We start from the raw sequence: 6146 nt of genomic DNA, 5'->3' as shown, positions 1-6146 counted from the left end.
TTTTGTTTAAAATGCTTTTACACTTTTTTGCATATCAAGCAACCAACCATTTGGATTTATTTAATAACTGTTTACGTTTTAAAAATTGGAGCACAACTTCGAATGTAGAAAAATAGCAAAAATAATTTATCTGACATTAAATTGATCTTTGAGATATTACACTCAGAACATTTTGTTACAAAGTTGGAGTTAGTCAGAATCAAATTCTGAGTCGATTTCCTATCGATTTATCAATGTCCGTCTGTCTCACGAAAATTCCTGTTAAATCTTGATAAAATCTCGACGTCAAAGAAAGTGCGTATCAATGGAGTTAAACAATTCGCTTTAAATGAAGCAATTTTAATAAAGTAACCGCGAAAATTTCGATGCGACAAGGGAACATAGTCCTAAAGGGCGATATTATATTCGCAGGCAAAATAGGCAATATTGTGACAATACAATAAAAAAGTATAGGGTGAGTGCAGCAAATGTGGTATACCCATTTGTTTTTCGATAGCCAAATTTTTTTGTTTTTCTCCTAAGATTTTACCACATTAATTTTACATCCACGCAACTTTGAGCGAAAAATAAGAAACCCATAACTTCGGATATATTTGCGAATTTATTAAGCACGAATTCATAAAATGTGCAGGTAATGTGGTACACCATAAAGTAGATTTTTGTTTAAAAAATGCAATGTATGTATCGCAATTGCATACATTTTATGCTTATTTAGTACTCGTCAGTTATTTACATCCGAAAATTAATAAATTGAAAATATACCTTCACACAAAACGAAATGATTAAGAACCACAAAAAACCATTCGAGCACAGATAAATGTGATTTTTTTTCAACTGGCACAAAGAAAGAGTTGCAAAAATCAAACTGATCTTTGATTGCTTCATTCAGCCACAGCCTCTCATTCAGCTTGATTTAGTTATTCGTATGTTGTTAGATAGAGAAAAAAAGCTACTATACCACATTACCAGCCTGTACCACATTTGCTGCACTTACTCTATTAAAAAGTATGTGCTGAATTTACTAAAACATCTGAATTTTTTTTCAAACTAAAGGTGCGCACAAAGTTTGAGTTTAGACGCTAATACAATTAAAAAGTATGTCCTAAATGTGCTAAAACATCTGAAATTTTTTCATATTAGTGGTACTTATAAAGTTCGAGTTTAGCCGTTAAAATCAAAAATAAATCTGCAAAAAAGTATACAATTATACCTCTTTGATGCATGTTATAACTTGATGTGAATAGTCTAAAGCAACTTTTCATGAAGTTTATATTTTTTAAAATAGATCATTAATGAAAAGTAATTGTGAAAAATTGCGATTTTAGCGGCTAATAACTCAATATATTACAACAGATACTGGCATTTTCAGCCGACTTTCTTCGGGTTAGCCGATTTTATGATTTGTCTTCTAAAAATATTTTCGCACTGTCAGAGACGATTTCAATCGAATTCGGAATAGAATTTCGACCGTGGGGTCCAAATAAATGCCAAATATTATCGGGAAAATATCCTAAAAATAGTATTGAAGCCCTGTATTGATTTCTACCGCAAACTCCGAAAACACGCTCGACTTTTATACCTGGAACATTTTGTAGAATAAAGTTGCCACTAACATGATGATTCCCATGACAAAAATACCTCACTTTCGTGCAGTGTGTGATGTACATAAAAATTTGGTCTAAATCATTATAGATCTAATAAATTCAAAATATCTCACTATTTTTGCACGTATATGGCAGAAGAAGACATGTCGCGTTCGGTTTTGAATGGAGAATACAGTTGATATTTATGTTATATGTAACGAAATTTGTTGAAAACTCTTCAAAATTGTGCACGGACCTTCCCAAATGTTTACGCTCCTTACTTACATGTGTTGGCTGACAAAAAAAGTAATAACAAAGGATATAATCTAGTAGCTATTGTAAAAAGCATAAAAGCAGCTTTATATACATCATGTATTTGTCTATCAAGAAGATTCTTAGTATAGCTTCAAATGTCATAATATAACATCTTTTGTTAAAAAACGTGCTCTAATATCGGAACTATAGACGACCCGTTAAAACATTTTGTACTGTTAATTTCTGTAGGTGTAAATAAATGTATACTACTGCTCTATTTCTATAATGCGAGTTGCTGTTTTTCTTCTTTTCATACATGTATGTTACTATGTTGTGTTAATCATCAAGATTCCACAAAAAAGCTGATTGAGCATTTTTAATAAATTATGGCAAAATAAAGCCCAACTTAATTTGGGTTCATTAGTTTTATATCGAATTTCGGAGTGACTACATTGACTTCATAACTTAATTTACAATGTTCCTTTTGGGATTCTTGGTTGTATCGTTACTAGACTTATCGCTTCCACAGCCGAACAATTTAATACATTTTGGGCCTCCGGTAGAGCCAAAATCAGCCGAATATTATATGGCACCGAACAGTCCATACCCTATGGAAGAATTGAGACGTACACCACGCTCATTTTGGAAGAAGCTCTTCAAAAATGGGTTGTTCGGCGATAGGACATGCAACTACGATGCGGGAGATAGGTCATCGATTGTTTCATCTTTCCCACCATTTCAAACATTACAACAATGGAGTCCTTTCCAATCTCTTCCACTGTTTTCTAATTGTCAAAGATGTACTTGTACAGAAAGTCCATCATACAACTACGGAAATGAACAGACCAAAATTCCCAACAACTACAATGAAAATGATAATAGCAATAACGCTTATGTTTCAAAAAAGGATGAATCAGAAATGGAAAAGCCATCGGATATGGAAGATAACGTAAATAACCCCCCATATACCGTCCCATCCATTTATTTGACATATAATAATGAAAATAGTGTACAATCGCAAGTATACGAAAGCAAAGGCAATGACTATTCGAAGAAGCTACCGCAGATATTTTATCAGCCTATAATATATGTTTCTCCGCAATTCCAAGAGCATGCAAATTCCATATTTCCAGATAATTGCAATCTAAATAAAAATGCTGAACCCAGTAAATACTCCTTGCTTCCATCAGACATAATGACGGGTGGTATATATGATTCAAATCCAGCCCAAATAGAAATCCCACTGACGTTAGATATAGATATAGATCAACCTTATCGTGTCTGTCCAGAACTCTTTGAAGATTATAACCGACGTCTAAGTAAATGTAAATGTAATAACTGTTAGAAAAATAAAATGTGTTCTGACTTATTTTGTTAAGTTGTTCTTTCGATTTCACTATCGTGAATTTGACCCTATATAAAGAAAATATCATTCTGAACGAATTTCTTGACAAGAGAAATTCTCCTTTGTTATAAAATATTTTCTTTAAGAGCAAATATGTACATCCAAAAAGTGTCGGAAGAAAACTTCGTTTGTCTGAAATTTTTCCTCAGGCAAGAAAAATTTTCTGAGTGGCAACATATGGTAAAAAAAATTACGAAAACGCCAAGGACAAGATATTTACATCCATGGGAAAATATCTGCTAAAACAGCAGTCGATGTTTTTTTGTTGTAATTAATGATCTAGAGGAAAACAATTTGCACAATTTCGTTAGCTATTATCTTAATTGATAAAAAATTAGATTCTTGATCAAATATAAGACATATTCATAATGTATTGGTTTTAATGTGTCACGATACTCCCTATGATACCATTTTTGTTTGTTTCGGCAGAATCAAAACATGTTTTGGGGTAATCGGGTTTAAAAATAGACAATGTTTGCTATCTAAGCAAACAGCGTCTGCTTTCCTTTTTCAGTAAGACTTTGGCCTTTTCGCAGATTTTTTGTTATTTTTTTTTATTTACTTATTTTGTTTGCATTCGCACACTACAAAATTAATCCTTTGCACAAAAAAAAAACATTTTTTGTTTCAATCACGAAATTAATTGATCCAATTAATTTTTTTTGGTTGTAATTTCTTCAATCACGAAAATGATAGTATCAATCCCATAATTAATTAGAAATAAGTATACTTCATTAATTAAATTAATAAGAATTAATAGATTTCTTCTGCATTTTTAATTAATTGTTTAATTGGTTCAATTAATATTTTAATTGATTTTTGTTAACCCACTGAGGAGGACATTCGAAAACAACACCAAACTCTATTTCCCCAATTAGTTTCGATTTATTTCTCTATATTATTTTAAAGTAGAGGTTTTAATCTAAATAAGCTATAAATATTTTCTATATTGGTGAGCACTACAATGCATTTTCACCCTACTTCTTTAACAATAAACAAAAATACAAAATAAAAAAAAAAATACTGTACATCACTAATAAATGGACATTCATACAAAAACAATAGCTGATATTCGGATTCTTTTTTTAATTTTTTGTAACACTTTAAAAGGCTAAAAGTGTTTATTTTAGGCTAAAAGTGTTTATTTTCGTACGGTCATTTGGTCACAAGTCAAGAATCAAGTTTTCAGAAGAAACTCATATAGCAATTTTTGTTCTACATGCTGTTAGTACAAGTAAAAACAAAAGAAAAATTAAAGTTTATAACATTAGGTTTATTTCGGCAGTAAAAGGGTTAAAAAATTCAATTAAGGTTTTAATTGAGGATATAAATTAATTATTATTGTTTTATATATTATACTTTTGTTGTTTTTGATCTCAGCTTAAAGCCATGCATTGACTAAACTACAAGTGTAGCTTAACCAACAGAGGAAAAGTATGCTTTATTTATTTATTATTAGTTTTCCATTAGATGAAATCATTTTACTGTATACTTTGTTATGAATTCCCGTATAAAAATTTAAGGATCTGATTAGATCTCAAAATTGGCCACTGTAGATCTAAGTTGACGAGATCTAACATCAGATCCAACTATATATATAGGGATAGGTACAATTATATCTAGGATCTGATCAGATCTCATTCCATAGTAATGAGATATGATTACATCTTACCATTTTTTGGATCAACTCATATCTAATTAGATCCCTCATTTTTTACTAGGGTTTTGCGGTTATAATTATAGTTGGATTTTGAGTACGCAATATTTTAGTATTAGATCCAATATGTAATAAAGAGGAAATATCTAAAATTTGTTCATTTGCCTCCAGTATATAAATCCCAAGCCTTTCGGTGTAATCAAGTGGTCTAAGTTGAGAAAATCCCGATTCGGATTTAAGCAATTCTCATATTTATACCCTGCGCCACACTTTGGAGCACCCAGAAGGAAACGAAATAGACATATTGGGTGGACAACTCTGAATGTTGATCAAGGGATACTTGGGCTGTTATGCGCTTTACAGACTATCAGTTATTCCGGACGGAATGTCGGTGTTTGTAAAGAATCTTACAGTGTGTCGGATCGATACGACTTGTCGGCGATGACTAAATAATCGGTAAATGTGTTATGCGCTTTACAGACTATCAGTTATTCCGGACGACAGTACTTGTGTCGAACATATCCCATACATTGTGCAAATTATAAGTTAAGTCCGAAGGCATAATCGATACTGCTGCATGTTTATGGGATCGATAACACATTTACCGATTATTTAGTCATCGCCGACAAGTCGTATCGATCCGACACACTGTAAGATTCTTTACAAACACCGACATTCCGTCCGGAATAACTGATAGCCTGTAAAGCGCATTATCGATCCCATAAACAAGCAGCAGTATCTATTATGCCTTCGGACTTAACTTATAATGTGCACAATATATAGGACATGTTCGACACGAGCACTGTCGTCCGGAATAACTGATACTCTGTAAAGCGCATTAGACGAACTTCTAACGAAGAGAAGACAAGCCTGCAAAGTTCCCAGTTAAGCCCATCTGCTTAGGGGATATTGAAATTCCTTTGCTGAGTGTGCAAAATACCTTGGGGTTATTTTGGACAGGAAGCTGAACTTTAAGCTTAATATTGAAGAAAAAGCGATAAAAGCAACGGTAGCTCTGCACACGTGCAAAAAAAGGCAATAGGAAAACAGTGGAGACTAAACCCGAAAATTGTGCATTGGATGTACAAGTCAGTGGTTAGACATATAATGCTGTATGGTATTAAAGTCTACGACAAGTTTAGATAAAGTTCAGCGTGCTTGTGTATCTCAGACGCATTCAGGAATGCGCTTTACAGACTATCAGTTATTCCGGACGGAATGTCGGTGTTTGTAAAGAATCTGGCTA

This window comes from Haematobia irritans, chromosome 2 (assembly GCF_050003625.1).
Source record: "Haematobia irritans isolate KBUSLIRL chromosome 2, ASM5000362v1, whole genome shotgun sequence".
Taxonomy (NCBI): Eukaryota; Metazoa; Arthropoda; class Insecta; order Diptera; family Muscidae; genus Haematobia; species Haematobia irritans.
Note: the sequence above shows the minus strand (reverse complement) of the source record.